At 41.9% G+C, this 18,936-nt stretch overlaps 2 long non-coding RNA genes across 7 annotated transcripts in view; one reads left to right on the top strand and one right to left on the bottom strand.

Moving 5' to 3' along the window:
• LOC125430860 overlaps positions 1–18,936 on the top strand; it is a 67,406-nt gene that overhangs the window by 32,312 nt on the left and 16,158 nt on the right. The window lies entirely within an intron of this gene.
• The window catches only part of LOC125430861, a 236,557-nt gene continuing 234,042 nt past the window's right edge, over positions 16,422–18,936 (bottom strand). For all 4 annotated transcript variants that reach the window (XR_007244236.1, XR_007244235.1, XR_007244237.1 and 1 more), the window contains one exon: positions 16,422–17,053. This is a non-coding gene — a long non-coding RNA (uncharacterized LOC125430861). The remainder of the gene's footprint in view (positions 17,054–18,936) is intronic.

Here is an 18,936-nt window from a genome sequence, read left to right as displayed (position 1 = left end):
GTTCAAAATTCACAGTCATAAAACATCAACCCATGAACATAGTGTACATTTTGCCATCTTTTAAACAGTCTTGAGGCATACATTCCAGGTTTCTTATTTGGCTGCCAGTGCCTTTATCCTTCAGCTATGGCCCAGTACATATCTAAATGTGTTTAGCATGACAACAGACTTTAGAATGTAGAGTCCAAAAAAGGTGAAAGTGGTTTGTCACACATTTCTAGGACATTTCTTTTGAGGCCTTGCATCCCACCTAAAATTCAGTGTGTGCAATGGGAAGATGTTCCTAAGGCCCCATGAATAGCATTTTGGTCTGCAGTGAAAAAAAAAGGAAGAGGAAGTCTTGCTCAATGGATGAAAACCCTTCTTGACTTCTGCATCTGTGAAAATGATGGGGAAGATTTCTGTCTACTGGACTGTTCACACCCGGATAAATTTCGAACGACCCTTTCTTATTTGTCCTTCTTCAGAATCCTAAGCCTCAAACCATCTAGCTTTAAGATGCTCATATTTCTTAATCCTTTACGTTTCCCATTTTTGTATGTTTCCTTCTTTCTGCGTTTTTTTGAGATGGGATAACCAGGCATGAATGTCCACACTATATTATTATACTTGTTTTATTTCAAACACTTTCCCATAAACTCCCCTCTTCATGGCCCCAACACAGTGAATTGATGTTCTAGGTGAGCTTCTTCATACCATTCCTGTTCCTTTTTATTTATGGTACTGGAATTAAAGACAATGAACAGCAAAACCAGGCAGAATTGGTTAATTTACAAAGTAAATTCCTGCTGTGTGATATTCCCACAGAGTCTGCTGTGACCTAATATTGGTGCTGTCATGGTGGCCAGCCACTTTACGATGATATCTAGTGATGTTTATAATTTTCTTGACTCTCCTTTAAAACTTAGGCTAGCCAGCAAAACTGCTTTAGATGGATGATTAGGACACATGACTGCACTGTTAGTATGCTTCCGAAGGTAAGTAAAGTGAACCAGATTTTCCTATCCTTGCAAGTGCAGGATGTAGTAGATGCATGAGATCTTAAAAGATATCTCTCTGCAGCAATAGGACATACACAGGATTACATAAAGTTCTGTGTGAGTACATGCTAAATCTCTGAGATTGCCAGATCAACAATCGATGAAGTGTCATTTTATAATTACGCCATTACTATGACTCTTTGTGTGGAGTATAAAATATTGGGCAGTGGTGAAAGTAGACCACTGATTTGACCCACAGGACCAGTTCTGACCTTTTCCCAGTTAATAACATGATTTCAGTAAAGTCTAAAGCAAAATTTAATAGGATGGTAGAAGAGCAGAAGAGATACACGGCTACACAAATAGTACCATATTTTAATTCCTTCAGTGATAAAATCATACCCTATTCTGGGTTCTTTTTTGTCATATTAACTTGAAAGTGCGTTATGTTGACCTTAACATAATTTCATTTAAAGCCAGTGCCCATAATTTGGAGGCTCCATTGCATATGTGGATCTTTCTTGCCCTGCAAGAGCTTTCTGATTCAATGCAATGCAAGAACAGAGTCTGGTAGAAGCAAAGAGATTAGTGTATTGTCGAAGGCTTTCACGGCCGAATTCAACTGGTTCTGGTGGGTTTTCCGGGCTGTGTGGCTGTGGTCTGGTGGATCTTGTTCCTAATGTTTCGCCTGCATCTGTGGCTGAACAAGATCTTGTTAGGAACAAGATCCACCAGACCACGGTCACACAGCCCGGAAAACCCACCAGAACCAAAGAGATTAGTGTTTTCCTGATGTGAATGGAGGAGTGTACACAGGTGCCAAGTGTGAGTGTCCTTGTGTATGAGCAGTCTTGCAGATCCTGAATATGGAACACATGGGATTGCCTTCGAATGATGTGGACTGTTTGCCACACCATGCTAGTACAGTCTATTCTGACTTGCATGTGATCTCTGAGGGATCAGGTAGCCATCTTTCACTCCTCTGCTTTTTAATATTCTTACATAAGAATGGTACAGCTTGAAACTGGGGCCCTTTCCGCACTGCAGAAAGGGCGCCCCTGCACCGGCAGGAATTCTGCCGGTGGAGGGGTGGGGGCCATTCACACGGGAGCGTGCGAGCGCCCCCCGCAGAGGCCGGCATGGGAGAGGCGGCTCCACACGGAGCCTCGACGTCCTGCGTCGCCCTGCTGGACTCCTAAGACCCACCCACGCTGCCCTCTGACCTCCAGGGGTCGGAGGACAGCGAGGGAGGGTCTCAGCAGTCCAGTAGAGTGACGCAGGACGACGAGGTGAGTGGGGGGGGGACGGGGAAAACAGCGTGTTCCCGGCGGTGCCGTTCGCACTGCACCGGCGGGAACATGCTGTTTTCCAAAAACCTCCCTCCAGGAGGGAGGTTTTGGGGGGCGGCCTGACGCCACTCTGGGGGAGGTGGAGGGGAGCCAGGTCGGCGCTGGTGCATTTCAGCAGCGCCGCCTGTGTGAACGGCTCCCTGGGGACGGCGTTTTTGCCATACCCAGGGCGCCGTATTTGGCCCATGCGGAAAGGACCTGGGACTCTTGCACAAAACATGTATCGATAACTTACTTCGCCCTTCCCTTCATCATAAGATCTTGCCACCTTGGTGAAGTGAGGTGGACATAGGTTTGCCATTGCAACCCCAGGAGATTTCTGGGATGGGGTTTCCTGCAGTTCTGGAATCTTCCCGCCAATGCTAAAAGTGCCTCCCAAACCTTGATGGTAAAACTGTTACCTAAATGTGACATTGCTTCCAAGGCCAGATACCATTTTTTGCTCCCCCTTTTTTTCCTGCAGTGGCTATCAGCAGCAAAGGACAGGTAAGTACAGCAGTTGGCAAGCATGGACTTTTGTAGATTGATCCAGGCAACGAGGCATCACAAAGCAGGATTCTGAACACAAGGTTTTATGGTTCTATCCTTATTACAGGCCCTTGTTTACTACTTTTTTTCCTCCTTCCTCTTCTGCCTCTTCTTTTCCTCTTCAGTATAGATGCCCCTAACCTTCCCAGATACAACTATGGTTTCTGTAATGGGACAAACTTCAAAATATTAATAATGAAACAAAATACTGCTCTTAAACCATCACAATTCATTTTAGGAACTTAAGAAATGTCCTTCTAGATTAGACCAGAAGTTCATCTAGTCCATCATCCTATTTTACACACTGGCTAACCCAGTGGTTCTCAACCTTCCTAATGCCGCGACTCTTTAAAACAGTTCCTCATGTAGTGGTGACCCCCAACCATAAAATTACTTGTGTCTTGGTTCCTAAGACCATATGTGTTTTCCGATGGTCTTAGGCAACCTCTGTGAAAGGGTCATTCGATGCCCAAAGGGGTCACGACCCACAGGTTGAGAACCGCTGGGCTAACCAGTTGCCTTGAAAGGCTCATGAAAAAGGCACAGAGGTCAAGGGGTTCTCTGATATTTTATTCAGAGGTGTACAGAGGTTTAGTCATATAATTTTACTATTACTATAAGTCCAATCTTAATATTCTTCATTTGTAGGCATTTGCTTAAAAAGGTAAAGGTAGCCTCTTCATGCAAGCACTGAGTCATTACTGCCCTATGAGGTGATGCCACATCAAGTTGATTACTAGGCAGACTATGTTTACAGGGTGGTGTGCCATTGTCTTCCACAGTCATCTACACTTTACCCCTACTTTACCCTGGACACTCATTTTACTGACCTTGGAAGGATGGAAGGCTGAGTCAACCTTGAACTGGCTACCTGTAACCAACTTCCATGAGGACTGAACTCAGGTCATGAGCAGAGCTTTGAGTACAGTATTGCAGCTTACCACTCTGTGTCACAGGGCATCTGGCAATTGGTTACTTCCTCATAAATAGTGCTGAACCTCATCAACTGCTAAAAATGACCCCTTGTATGATTTTGCTTAAATGGTTGAAATATATCACTGAGTAACATTGACAAATCCTATCCATAAAGAACTTTTAGAAAATGCTCATATGTCCTAGCTATTAATTTTTGACTGCTGTTGAAAGAGTTCTGATTTGTTTTGGCTGTTATGAAATTCTCATCTACTTTTGTTGATTTTCTTTTGCATAATGGTGGGAGGTAAAGCATGAGACATGCACATTCATTTTATGAAAATCCTCAGCTTTTGGTGCTTTATGGCACTATCTGAAAAAACTATTGAACATATTGTCTTGTCTATTGAATAAATATAAACAGTGCTGCCATGGTGTGCTGCAAAAAGTAATTATATTACTAGTCAACAGCCTAACAGTTCACTTCAGGCAATAAATCCTGATGAACAAACAATACTTCTTCAGTGTTAAATTGGATCTTGGTTGTAATTGAATGTCCTTAACTTAGTATTCTCTTGGATTAAAGGAATATCATTTTCATGTACTCTCTTTAAATTTTCATTAAGGAATGCTCCAGCTACCTGCTGTCTTATCTGGTCATGTTTAATGATATTCTCTAACTCCTTCTTCTTTGTATCAGCAGGGGCTTCTTTAAATTGGTCAAGTGGGTAGAACATTGTTTTCATGCATTTAGTACACCTGGATTCAGCCTAATAAAGTTAATGATATAAAGTGAGATATTACAAACACACAAAGTTTGTTTCCACAAAACAAGTGATTCTAAGAGTGCTAGGATCACTTCTGTTGGAAATAGAAAGATTATCCAATAGCAGATCCCACCATTCTGTTATTTAGAGATGTTAGCTAGGCTCAGTTTACAAATGCCAAGGGATGAGGTGCTAGAATGCTGATGTAGTAGAATGGCGTGTACTGCTTTAGACTACTGGAATGCAGTCTGGCTTTGAATGTGATTTTGTGTAAGAACTTCCTGTAAACAGAAAATGTAGCACAGTAAGAAGAAGAGTTTGGATTTATGCCCCTCCTTTTTCTCCTGTAAGGGGACTGAAGGCAGCTTACAAACTTCTTTCCCTTCCTCTTCCCCCAACAGACCCCTTGTGAGGTAGGTGGGGCTGAGAGAGTTCTGAATGAACTGTGACTAGCTCATGGTCACCCAGCAGGAATATAGGAGTGGGGAAACAATTCTGGTTCACCAGGTAAGAGTCGGCAGCTCATGTGGAGGAGAGGGGATTCAAACAGTTCTCCAGATTAGAGTCCACCTGCTCTTAATCACTACACCATCCTGGCTCTTAGTAGGACCCCTCTATACCCAGTTTTTGCTTCCAGGGAAAATTTAGTGAGGAGTATTCAAAAATTTGAACCTCCATGACTTTCCATCTGCAGTGATCCAGTCCCCAGTATTCTATCACTTCCATTTCCCCCTTATTATTACTTGGTCAAATTATACACCCCTTCTCAGTGTCTGCCTCCTGTTACCATAATGATTGGGTTCTACTAGTATTTACTAGTGTTCTGTACAATACAGATAGGCCCCTTCCGCACACGCAAAATAATGCGTTTTCAAACCACTTTCACAACTGTTTGCAAGTAGATTTTGCCATTCCGCACAGCTTCAAAGAGCACTGAAAGCAGTTTTAAAGTGCATTATTCTGCATGTGCGGAATGAGCCGTAGTTCTTTCTTCATCATGTCAAAGCCACACTTGAAGGATCTGGGAAGCTTATCAGTAGCTTATGCAAATATCAAGATGGTTGGGGGGGGGAGTTGCTAAACAGTGCAAACTACCAAACAATTATATGTTGAGCATTATCCCTTACATACATGATGATGAAGGGCAAAAGTGGGGGATTTTGCTGTTTTTCAGAAACAATACTCACACACGAAAATATTACACTGACATTTTTCAGGTGAACTGATGGCAGACAGACACAAAATAGCAAGCATGGAAATGCATGAAAATTTGGAAGTTTCATAGATATTTGGTCATCTGTTATTGCTTCATTTCTGCTAACTTGGTATAGCATATCTTCATCTTTGAAAAAGATTTTAAGTTTCAGAATGAAGCCTGGTTGCTGTTGTTGTGGTGGTTATTTTTAGGTAGATTACATCTTTTTCTGTGTGAACAATCATAAGAACACATTTTCCAGGAAATGTGACCTTGATCAAATGTCTGGAGATGTGCAGCCTGGCTCCCCAATACAATGAAATACATTTTTGGGTGTATTTCAACTTGGATAATAACTCTGCAAAATGTCAACAAAATCCATGACTATGATCTAACCTTCACATGCTGAACATTGTTGATTTAGCACGGAACGACTGGCTTATGCTGTTCAGCACCATCATTAATATATGCAGTTTTCTTGGTCAAAGTACAATATGTTCAAAGCATGGGATCTACACTCCCTCTGAAAGAGTAAATCTGCACCCTAAAAGTACTCCTGGAACCTTGAGAAACAGGTGGCAGAAGTATCCAGGGATGCTTTTTAAAAATAGCTTAAGAAGGTCTACCTGCTGCAACTATTCTTGAAAAAGGGGAATATGGCCTCAGTTACTCATTCAGGGTAGACTACTGTGACATGCACAATGCTTGGCTAACTTGAAAAATTATTCATAAACTGCAGGTGATGCAGAATGTGGTGGCTAGGATATTAATGGGAACTTGCTGTGGGATTCATATTTCTACAATTTGTTGTCAGGTGCACTGGCTGGCAATCAGAGGCATAGCAAGGGGGGAAAGCGCCCAGTGCACTGGTGCATCCTCCACCCCTGCCACTCCCCCAACAGGGTCATGCCTGGTGTATCGTGCCCCTGTCCCCTTGAAGCTACGCCTCTGCTGGCAATTTGCTTCTTGGTCTAATTGAAATGGCTAGTTTTGACTTCTAAAGCCTTTGATATCTATTGATTAGGTATTTGAGAAACTGGACATGAGTCTGCTGGTAGCTTAGAATCAGCTGGTGTTGGCCATCCTCAGATGCCTGCCATATGTAAAATTTCTGTGGAAGTGATTCAGGAGAGGACTTTGGAACATATCTCAGGAGGCCTTCTTTACTCTCACACTGTTAATCTGGAAAAAACTATTCTGACTCTTTAATAAGACTTGTCATGCAGAAATGTACAGTGGAAACTTTTCATAGCAAAGAGGGATTGGACATTTTTCTCCAGGTCTTTTGGCAATCCTAATTGCATTTCTTAGCCCAACCATACAGATAATTTTTACTATTTTGTTTCCAGGAACAAGGTAATTGATTTGGTCTGTGTTAGTATGCAGTCATGTGCAAAGGGTGTATGCTCTACATATGCTATAAGGATTTCCCCCTCTCCAACTCTTGCCTTGTTAAATTTTCTTACAGTCCCTATATACATGTTCTTTCATGTTTGGCACTCTGAATGTTTTCTAACTGTAAAATTCAGGGGCACTTTGATAAAACTCCATCCTCAGATTGCTCTTCCTGTTATGAATATGGTGCAACAAAAAAGTAGATCATCCCATGTTATTGTGTGATCAAAGGTTTGTACTCAAACATCTCTATATTATGTCTATCTTGACTGAATATCAACTTCCTGCTGCACTCTGGGTAATCTCTTCAGTTTTGGCAGATTTTGCTTAAGGCACTATCAAGAAAGGTTTTAATTTATTAATATTTTCTGTGAAAATTGTGTGTGAGTATATTTTATTCTGTCATGTATTTTACTTGGTTTTATTGTATTGATTTTAATATTTAAGATCTGTGGCCAATTGAGCTTATTAATAGAAGGAAAGTAAATGGGGCTATTGCTGTTTAGTATGCCAATGTCTTGTATCTATCATTTTTTATTTTTAATATATCAGCATTATTGATATATGTTATCCACCAAACACAGAGGTTTGTCCTAACATTTAAATAGGCATTCGTTCCCTCCCTGATGCTAAAGAGAAAAACATTGCTCACAAGGAAGGGTGTATTTTTAAGCAGAGTTTTTGCTAATCAATTAGTGAACCCACTTGTGCCACAAGCCTCAATGCCAGAGTCCACAGCCTCCTTGTCTGCAAATATCAGATCAATGAGGTCTGCCTCCACTCACCCAAGGGAACTTAACAAACAACCATCGAGAGGTAGCCATGATAAGCCTTGTGACAATAATAATGAACTAACATGGGCTGATTGTGACCTGCTAGAAAACAGTGCCAAACAAACTTTTGAGCTTCTACCCTTGGAAGAAATGGAGGTAACTATTCATAGATTCAAAAACCTCCTAGAAAATCTTTCTGCAATTAAAGAGCATACCCAAAGCCTGCAACTACAGGATGCAGTGACAAATAACAGAGAAACAGTAGAACCAACTGAGGATCAAACAGCCTCCTCAAATGATTCTTCTTGCCTATTACTTTGCAAGAATCTCCTGAATCCCTACCATCAAACTCACAGCAATGTGTAGGATGCTCACTACTTTTAATACATGACTACCCACTAGAGTCGTGGTGGCGAACCTATGGCACTCCAGATGTTCATGGACTACAATTCCCATCAGCCCCGACCAGCATGGCCAATTGGTCATGGTGGCAGGGGGTGATGGGAATCATAGTCCATGAACATCTGGAGTACCATAGGTTTACTACCACTGCACTAGAGGAAGCAGGGATGGAACTTGACATAGATCTGAGGTCACACAGAGTGATATATGTTATATAACATCTAGATATCTAAATAAATTGTTTTATTCTTACTGCTTTAGAGTATCAGACTAGGATCTGAAAAATCCATGTTCAAATGTCAACTGCTTCATAAAACTTACTGGGTTAACTTTTGGCCATTCACTTTATCTCGAAGGGTTATTGTGACTTACCTCATGAAGTTGTTGTGAGTATAAAATGGAGCAGAGAATTTTCCCTCAAAAAGTTGTTATGATGTACCTCACAGGGCTGTGAGTATAAAATGGAGGAGGGCAGAGCCATGCAAGATGCTGTAAGGTCTATGAAAGAAGTTGGTAACACAAAAAAGTACCAAATAAAATACGTCATAAACGTTTTTTGTTGAGATTTTCATTATTTTTATGACTGCTGAAGCTTTTTAAAAATTTCTGTTTTATATTTACAGTTTGGTCTTATTTGTATGCTGTCTTCAGTGCCTCAGTAGAAGGATGATTCCTTTTTCTACAGATGGAGGCTGTGTGTGTGTGTGTGTGTGTGTGTGTGTATAAAAGCCTCCATAACTGAAGCAAATCTGTTGTTCCTTGGCTCTTCTTCATATACACACTGGATGTGAAGAATTTAGTGTTCCTGGGGCAAACTTTTACATATGTGTGTGTGTGTGGGGGGGGGGGGGAGCATTTTCCTGAATATTTTTTGGTCCCTGTCCCTAGATAGCTGACTGTTAAATGTATTTGATTTGGATGCCCTAGAGATCATCACAAAGCTTTTGAGTGGGTCAGATGACAAGGATGTTGATATAACTTTGAGGTTAAATGAAAATCTTACCTCATCTTCACCACTGAGAGTGGTGAAGGAATTTCTGTGCCAAGCTTACTTGGCACAGGAAACTGAAGCATGGCCTTTATACAGAACGAAGTCTCTGTGGAGGAAGTTATACAGTAACTTGAGAAACTCAAGTGCCATAAATCACCACATGGTGTTTTTCTGTGAGAGTTCTGAGGGAAATAAAGTGTGAAACAGTCAAGCTACTGACAAGGACATGTAGCATTTCCTTAGGAGTAGCAGCTGCGCCAGTTGAAGGAAAGGAAATACCCACCCCAACCTCTCTTTTCCAGAAAGAAACATTGAGGACCCCTTGGAAATTATAATTCCTCCTCTCCAGGGCTGACCCAAGATTTCAAAGAAAAGATTTCTTTGACTGTCCTGGGTCTCTCTGAAATCATGGCAGGTGCAACACATGAAGAAGGCCATCCCTTAAACATGATCTCTTACTTTGAAGAGAGATCTTATTTCAGGATTAAAGGTTCAGCATGAACCATGGTCTGGCACCTATCTATTGAAGGCAGGACAACTGTGACACCAACATCTCACAAAAGGTGGGGGTGCAGTAAAAGTGTTCAGCTTGTGGAGGCTCATGGATCTTCTGGATTCCAAAATGCACTGAGAGAGTTTTGATGTTCCAAACACTTGCCCTGTTGAGTCTGTGGTGAAAAATTGGAACATGAAGCTCCTAGATGCCATTGACAAAATTACTTCTCTGAACCCCTCTCACATTTAAGGAGAAAATCAGCCCCATGGTATACTGGAGCTGGGTGATCTAAATAGGGCTAGAAGATATCTGGAAAGATAATGGCCAAAAAACCCCACACCACACCCTAACACCAAATGACAGAGTGTGCTATAGAATCTACTGGAAAACTTATGAAGGAGTGGTGAAAGCAGCAAAGAAATGTTATTTTTTTGCCACCACTGTATCAGCTACTTTATGGCCATCCCAACTGTTTAAGGTATTCTGTCGTCTGCTTACTAAATTTACTAACATTTATTGTCTCAGGAGCTAACAATTAGTTACAATGCCTTGGCGTAGTTCTTTGCTAAAAAAATAACATGAATATGCTCTGACTTTGATGCCGCTGATAAGGTAGGGCTTGCCTACTGCATCGCATTTCCAGATGTTATGGATCATAATTCGTGTTGGCCGAACGCTGGCACTCCAGATATTTATGGACTACAAAGATTCTCATCAGCCCCTTCGCCAGTGCATTGGCCAATTGGCCATGCTGGCAGGGGCTGATGGGAATTGTAGTCCATAACATCTGGAGTGCCAAAGGTTCGCCACCACTGATCTAGTTTATTATGGACCATTTTAATCTAGCTACTCTGATGGACATTGGCAGGATCCTGGGATTGGTCAAGCCACAACTCTTGCCCATCCTGGCTGCTAAAATCATGCTAAAATCATACAAATGAGCTCTGAATGACTATCATAAATAAGTTACTAATCCAGGCTACCTTTCCTCAAGCACTCAAACAGGTGGTCATCTGTGAACGACTAAAAAAATACCCTAGATAAAAACCATGTTGCTAATTATTGACCAGTTTCCCATCAGTCTTTTCTAGGCAAAGTGATAGAGCAGTTGTGAACCAACTCCAAGTCTTCCTCAATAACTCTAGATCCTTTCCTGTCTGGGCCATGGGAAAGAGATGGCTCTACAGGCTTTAGTGGACAACCTCCACCTGAATGTATACCAGGGTCATGGTTCTCTGTTGCTGTTCCTGGATCTGTTTTCAGCCTTTGAAACAATAGACCATACTATCCTACTGAGGAGTTTGAATGCAGAAGTAGGTGCCTTGAACTGGTTCAAATTGTTCTTGAACTTGAACCAGTGCTTTGAACTGGTTCAAATTGTTCCTCATGAATCAGACAAGAAGGGTTGCCATTGGATACCAGGTATCTTCAGTTTGGGAGTTAGCTTGTGGAGTTGCTCAGTCCCTATGTTATTCAACATCTACATAAAGCCTTTAGGATAAATCATTCATAACACTGGAATTGGATGTCATCAATCTGCAGATGACACACAACTTTACATCTCTCTATATAAATCTCCTGGTGTTTTAGTAGATGTCCTGAGCCACTATCTGACTGCTGTGGTCAAATAGCTGAAAGCAAATCAATAGAAACTTAACCCATAAAGATGGAAATGATGCTGGCTGAGCAGTTAGATCTCTGGAAAGATCTCGTGCTTCCCACTTTTGATGCGGTTCAGGTAACAATTGTTGACTCCATTAAGAATTTTGCGGTTGTATTGAATCCAGCATTACTGCAGCTGCAAAAATACTTTATTCCAGTGCAGTCAAGCCCACAAGATGGCCCTCTACCTTGACTTGGCCAACCTGGATACATGCCATGGTAAAATCAAGACTAGGCTTCTGTAATTCATTTTATGCAGGTCTCCACTTGAAGTCAGTTCAGAGGCTCTAGTAGTTCAAAATGCTGTGGTTAGGTTATTATTAAAAGCTTGTGTCCGGGCTCGGCTGCAGCGCCCAGACTTGCCCTGCTGGGTCACGCACGGGCTGGCACCGTGGGAGATGGGAAGGCTGCAGAGGAGCCTTTTGCAGGGATGGTGGAGGCCTTAGAGGCCTTGTTCAAAGAGGAAGGCAGGGAAGAGAGGAGTTTCAGGACCAGCAGGACCCACCCACCCACAGCTGAGCTGGATGTGGGAGATGGGCAGGAGAAGCAGCTTAGACCAGGCAGGGCCTGCCCACCCACAGCTGAGGCGGATGTAGGAGATGGGCTGGGGAAGTAGCTGGGACGAGGGAGAGAAATGAGAGGGCAGAAGGGATATAAGGAAGTGGGAAAGGGAGAGTCAGGAGCTGCCGCAGCAGCAGGGAATGTGGGTGGTGGTGTAAACAGACAAGGGAAAGGGACAGCTCAGTGGTGGGAAGTGGGAAGGAGGGAAGAGGACCCTGGAGCCCAGACCCCACCAGAACCTAGAGTTTAGGTTTAGGCTGGTCCCATCCCTGTGCAGTAACAGGGTGGGAGTCTTTCACACAGACTGGAAACACCTTTTTCTGTGAGGCAACAAGGGAGAGAGAAAGGGAGAGTGTGAACTTTCAAGTCAGCCAGGGGAAGGAAGGCAGAGAGACCTGCTAAGAGGAGGGCATTGGCTGTGTGGGAAAGGCCAGGGGGTACACTCATGCAGGCGCCCTGTGGGCAAGGTTGTTTCTTGGCCCTCCGGGCCAAGGGGATGAAACCCCGTCTGGGGAATCCAACCCCCAGGTTAGGGAAGGAGGGACAGCGCACTCACCTGAGGACACCGGGCGGCTAGGGGAAATGCCACAGCTAGGTGGAATATGCGCATTACTCCCATTCTGCAGTCACTCCAGTGGCTGTTCATTGATTACTGCACTTGATTCAAGTACTGACTATCGCAAATAAAGACTTGTCTTTGTCCTTCTTAACTGTAGGACTGCCAGTCTCCCTATATTCTGCCATGCCAGCTTTGCCCTTCCCAGCAAGTCCTTCTGGAAATATCATCCTGAAATGGGTATAACTGATAACCACCTGTCTTTGTGTATTCTCTGCTGTGCCACCCCTCCCCCCACCTTATGGAATGGCCTCTCTGATGAAGTTAGGAAGGCTCCTACTCTCCTGGCTTTTTGCAAACTCTATAAAATGGAATCACTCAAGAGGTCTCTTTGCCCAGTGCTTGCACCTTTAAGTAAAAGTGTACTTTAATGAAATGGTAAAGTTGCACTGGTAAAGGGATAGGGACTGTGACCTACACCACTGTTTTGCTACTAACACTGTAAATATGTTTCAGACCAGGTAGTTTCTACACCACGTAACGTATCATATTTAAAACTGCAATGTTTTGTTACAGTTTTACCTAAGATTCTCTGTTTTCTGATTTCTGAAGTCCAAATGCTATCATGCTGCTTTTCAGAGGTCCCATCCTGTTAACAGCACTTGATTCACACTATGTCACCTGCCTAGAGTGTCAGTGAGAAAGGCATACTATAAATAGCCCAAACAAACAAAAATCAGATAAAATCAAAACTCTGGCTATCAAGCGCCTCAAACAATTTTTGGGCAATTTAAAATCAAATCTAACAGGGCTGCTTCAGCAAACATAGTTTCTAGTTGACCTGCAGTCATTCTCTAAACTGCTCTAGTTCTCTGGAGAGAAAACAACTACTGCCACGTTGGTACAAAAAAGGTATTCAGTGTATTTAATGACTGGTCACCATGAACACATCAATCCCCATTATTTTAAAAAGGTTTTAAAAGGAGAGCCCTCTTCAGTAATTACAGAATAGCATAATAAGCAAAGTGATGAAGAAAATCAGTTACCATGAGGGAAGGGATGAGCTAATTAAGGATCAACAAGGTCTGCCACTTAAAACAAACAAGCCAACAATGAAGCATGTCTGGTGCCTTCTTTCTACAGTTTTTTGCTTACTCCTGTTTTCTGCCAAAACTTTGGTCCATTAAAAAAAATTCCTTCAGCTACTCTGATCTCACGTTCCATGAGCATTCCTAGTCATGTTGACATTATTGTTTTCATCGTAATTAACTATTGGAATGCAAACCCTGAATACTTGTTAGGCAAACTTGAGCAAGAAAATGGTGTCATTGCAACTTCAGCGGAGGCTGCTCCTGAGGGGAAACTGAACCAGGAAAAGTAGCATTAGGAAGTGACCATGTGCCTTACCCTTCATTGATTTTGCCTTATGGTTGTGGAGCCAAAACGCTGCAAAAAAAGCCTTCAAGTTTTCTGGATTAACTTCTCCTTCATGCAAAAATAAGGACAATTCATTCAAAGTATTCAAAGCATACAAAAGACTTTGTCCTTGCAGTAACAGCTGTATTGATTCTATTTTCTATGTTTTCTTTGATTGTGTTTTCTATGCTAATGTATGGGATTTCTTTATCTGCACTTACCTTCATAAACTGAGAGGGTGGCTGAAAAATGGGGGGGGGGGGTTGTCTGATTAGAATTTACACATGACCAATTTGGTTGTTAGATTTATCCTTATAACCATGAGGATCCGAGACCATAAGACAGAAAAAAATATTTATTTCAAAGTTTTGTACTTGACTTAGGTTGTACTTGACTGACTGAATCCAAGTATACAAAATTACTTCTTAGGGTCTAAATCAATACTTATTCATGCTTTACCTGAAATCTTAGAGACACTCATGCACTGGACTGAGAGTATCTTCTGAGGAATAAAAGGTACATTAATACACAGTCCAACACTCTCTCTTTTTACACTACCCCAACCTTGTATGAAAATTGATAGGAAATAGGCATGAGATAAGTGTTATAAGCTCTACAATCTCAACAGGATTTTTTTTTGAACTGATAGTCCAGTAGGTGGTCTGCAGCCTTCTGTGGTGCATAAAATCTTTGGAACTGGGGCTATCTGTGGAATCAGCTGTATTTCTATAAAACAGAAATTTGCTCTTTTTAAAAAAGAAGAAACCTGAAATACCAACTAATATGGTAGTTACAAGCATGCAGAGGCATAGCTGGGCCAAACTGCACCCAGTGCACAGTCTATATTTTCCACCCCCTACGGCACTTTGCCCCCCCGCAGCGCCCCCCTTCCCACACTTACCTTAATTCCTTTCCTTTTCCTAGAACTTTTTCAGGATGAAAAAAAGGCCTATTTACAGTTCAGGCTTAAAAATGGCCTGATGGGAACTGTAGTGGGGGAGAAGGGGGAGGGGTCTGGGGAGATTTTTCACACACCCAGGTGTGTGCCTGGTGCACAGCACACACACCTTCCCCCTTGTAGCTCCGTCACTGCAAGCATGAATAGAAAAACTGTTATGTCTGGGAAGCTTATTCTAGACTCAATAATGTGACAATCCCAAGCAACTGGACATAGTGGCCAAATTCTTGCTCACTATTACGAAATGATTTCCTGGTTTCCTCTTTCGCTCTGATGTATGCATTTTTGAAACAGGAATACCTGTTTTATCTTGTAAAACTGTATTTGGATTACTTAGTTCTGCTATGTTTTAATGCCTAATAAAGGTCTTTGAACTTGAACTTGACTCAATAATGTGGCATGAGGATCATGTTGTCCTGAAAACTGGTGACACAAGAAAAGGCAAAGACAAAGTAAAATATTGGAAGTTTGAGGAAGAAATAAAAGCAAAAGGAACACTGTTTACTATTCTGGTCATAACTTCATTGGTAGTCCATGTTTTCTGTGACTGATAATTGTTTTAGAACAAGTCTATGATCAGTGTGGGTCCTCCCCACCTCCCTGCTAAATTTGGTGTTGTCATTGATAAAGGGCTAGTAATGCCATTCAAAGACAATTATAATTTTATGATAGGACACATTATTTATGAGATTATTTCATGAGTATAACTACAATATACCTGCTTTGGGAGTATATGCATGCATAGTATACTTGTGATTTTACATGTTGCCATGAGACTCCTGAATACTTACTGTCTTTACAACATTATCAAGTACTCTTAAGTAATAATAAGCACAATAGGAAGGCCAATAACAGTTATGGGGGTGGTATGCTGTACAAAGTAAACATATCATCTGCTGGCAGATGATGTTAGATGGAGACAAATCTCCCTGGGAAGGGAGTGCCAAAGTTTTGGTATCATGCTCAAAAAGACCCCTTCTCTTTTGCAACCCATCTAACTTCAGATGTCAGAGGCAACAGAAGCAGGACCACTGAAGATTAGAGGAGTTGAAGGCAGTCCTTAGGGTATGCTGCCTCAAGCCACAAAGGGTTTTAAAGGTCAATACCAGCACCTTGAATTGAGTCTAAAAGCAAACTGGGAGTCAGTGTAAAGGGGGAAAGACTGGAGTATTATGGTACCTATAACACACCTGTCAATGACTCAGCCACAGCATTCTGCACCAACTGAAGCTTCTGCATAGTCTTCAAGGGCAGGCACACATAGAGTGCACTTCAGTAATCTAAAGTAGATATTACCAGGGCATGCACCACAGAGGCAAGATCTTTTCTGTCCTGGAATGATCACTGACTCACCAGGTAAAGCTGGTAAAATGCACCATTGCCACCTGTATCTAACAGGAGGCTCGGGTCCAGCAATATCCCAATGTATGAACTTGCACCTTTAGGAGGAGTGCAACCCATCCAGAACAAATGTCTAATCTTTTCCCTTCCAGTAGTACCTCCATTTTGACAGGATTAAGTTATTTGTTAGTCATCATCCATTCAAAAATTGCATCCAACTTGCACCTGTTCACAGTTGCCACAGCCTCCCTGGGTTGGAAGCACAAGACAGAAGTGTTATCCACATATTGATGGCAATTCAGCCCAAATTGCCACATGAGCTCTCCTAGCAGCTTTATGTTGTTGAAAAGTTGTTGAAAAGTGTGTGTGGGGGGGAAATATCTAGAAGTGTTGAAAAAAACTGGGGAAAATATATATAGTAGAATTGCTATTTATCTCTTCTGAGTTCTGTAATGAAGCAAGTCATGAATGTGCTGAACATATTGCTGACCAATCTTTGATGAAATCCAAAAGCACCAACAAATGAATCTTAATGCACTGGCATTGTAACCATCCCATCCATGAAGGACTGTTGTAATCATCTCACCCACGAAGCAGGAGAATCATTCTCAGATATATTTTACATCCCGGCACCATATCTAAATATCTGACACATTTTTTTCCTGACTGGTACTTGAAGTTTGCTTTAGGGTTCCTGTGGGAATATGTTTGGCTAGGAAAAGTCCAAGATGTGTTTTCTGCATCCTCCATGTACATGTTCTGGTGAAGTCCCTGTGGGAAGTAAGAAAAGGCAATTGTCAAGTGTACTTGAGGAAACTTCTGAATTTGGGTGGAGAAAAGAATTGAAAACATTGACTGGAGAGTGATTAGTTGAATGAAAATAATAACAATTGCAGGCCAAAAAAGAAGATGAATCTGGAGGAAAAGGCAGTAATTAAATTTTATAAGATAAGGAAATTATCCATTCATTAATGTTTTCTTCATTCATACCCTGCCTTGCTCTTCAGTTGAGGTCCAAAGCAGTTGGTATTATTCTCCTCTCTTCAATTTAATCCTCACCAATACCCTGTGAAGTAGGTTAGGCTCCAATATGTGACTGGCTCAAGGTCCTGCAGCAAGATTCCATATTGGAGTGGGCAACATGCAAATAAAAATAATTTATGGTATCCAATCAGAAGAATGACAGCAGCTATATTGCAGCGAAGCAGAAGTAAACAAGGCTCTCATTCTGTCTTCAGGGAAAAGGGGTTTCTGCTTGGTAATTGTGGTCTTTTCATATGAACAGCTTTGTATCTTCCATGAGTACCTTGCTCTGGTAATATGCATATCATTCACACAAATAGGCCTGTCACATTAACAGATAAATCCACAAAAATAACAAATGACAAACCTCTTAAATTCTACCTATTTCTCATACGCAATCTATTGTCATGGAAGAGTAATGATCTAGAAGTTTTTTGTGAATCAAGAATAGAAGGAAGAGATTTTTGTCACCTACTTTCCGTGTTTATCTCCTTTAGCAGTTTTTATGGTGCTTTCAGTGAACCAGGTGATGTATGATGGGCACTTAAAAACTTACTACATAGTTCTTATAACTCACGGGGAAGCAGCCATTTGTAGCCATGCAATTAAGTCCCCTTCAGATCCACAGATGTCTGAATATGTTGTTAGGGCTGAAACAGTGGTCTTGAATGAATCCTCAGGGGCTTCAAATCAGGGGCGTAACGATGCAAACTGTAGCCCTGGGCAAAACCTGAGTTGGATGCCCCCCCCCATGGGCGGCCACTCCACCACTACCAAATTTTTTTTGCACCAGGACATTGGTGCGTGCAGGGGGTGCATGTTTAGACATATCAGCACTAAAATTTCAGCGTATCATCAGGAGACTGTTTTTATGCTACCCCCTAAGTTTGGTGAGGTTTGGTTCAAGGAGTCCAAAGTTATGGACTCTCAAAGGGGGTGCCCCATCCCCTATTGTTTCCAATGGGAGCTAATCCCCAAATTGCGTCCCCTATGCAGCCCTTTGTCTGGAGTTAGGTCAAAACTCCTTGGAATCAGCCGCTTGGCTAAGGACTTTTAGATTCTGGCTGCGAATTCATTTTCTCTTGGACTGTAATTTCCTGGTCCACCGTCTGCTCTCTGACACCCATTCCAACCCCTGGTTTTCCATAATTGAGGAAAAAATGGCCTCTATTGGACTGTCAGTGGATTCACTTTGCCCTTTGTCCTATTCAGAAGCTTATAGAAAATTAAAAGGTCAACTATTGGATAGAGAGTTCTCTACCCTAGTCACCACAGCCAAGAAAACGTGCTCTCCCCTGTATTTTTCTCTCCCATTTGAATGGGGCCACTTGGCACACTACCTGTATTGCTTAATAAACCCTGCTCAAAGGAGAGCCATAATGCTTGCCAGGTTTAATGTTATGCCTTCTGCCTTGTTACATGGCAGATTTAATAAGCAAGAAAAGGCTAAAAGATTGTGCCCATGTAATGATGAAACTCAAGTTGAACTTCTGGCCCACCAATTACTACACTGTCTCAGATTCAAGGAAATCAGATCCCAAGTATGTTGAATCTTACTCGCTTTACATTTTTTACCCCATCTCCGATTTGAATTAGATTACACTACTTGTTGGACAATCCTGATCCTTCTC

The sequence above is a fragment of the Sphaerodactylus townsendi genome, linkage group LG04 (assembly GCF_021028975.2).
Source record: "Sphaerodactylus townsendi isolate TG3544 linkage group LG04, MPM_Stown_v2.3, whole genome shotgun sequence".
Taxonomy (NCBI): Eukaryota; Metazoa; Chordata; class Lepidosauria; order Squamata; family Sphaerodactylidae; genus Sphaerodactylus; species Sphaerodactylus townsendi.
Note: the sequence above shows the minus strand (reverse complement) of the source record. Positions and strands in the feature narration are given on the sequence as shown.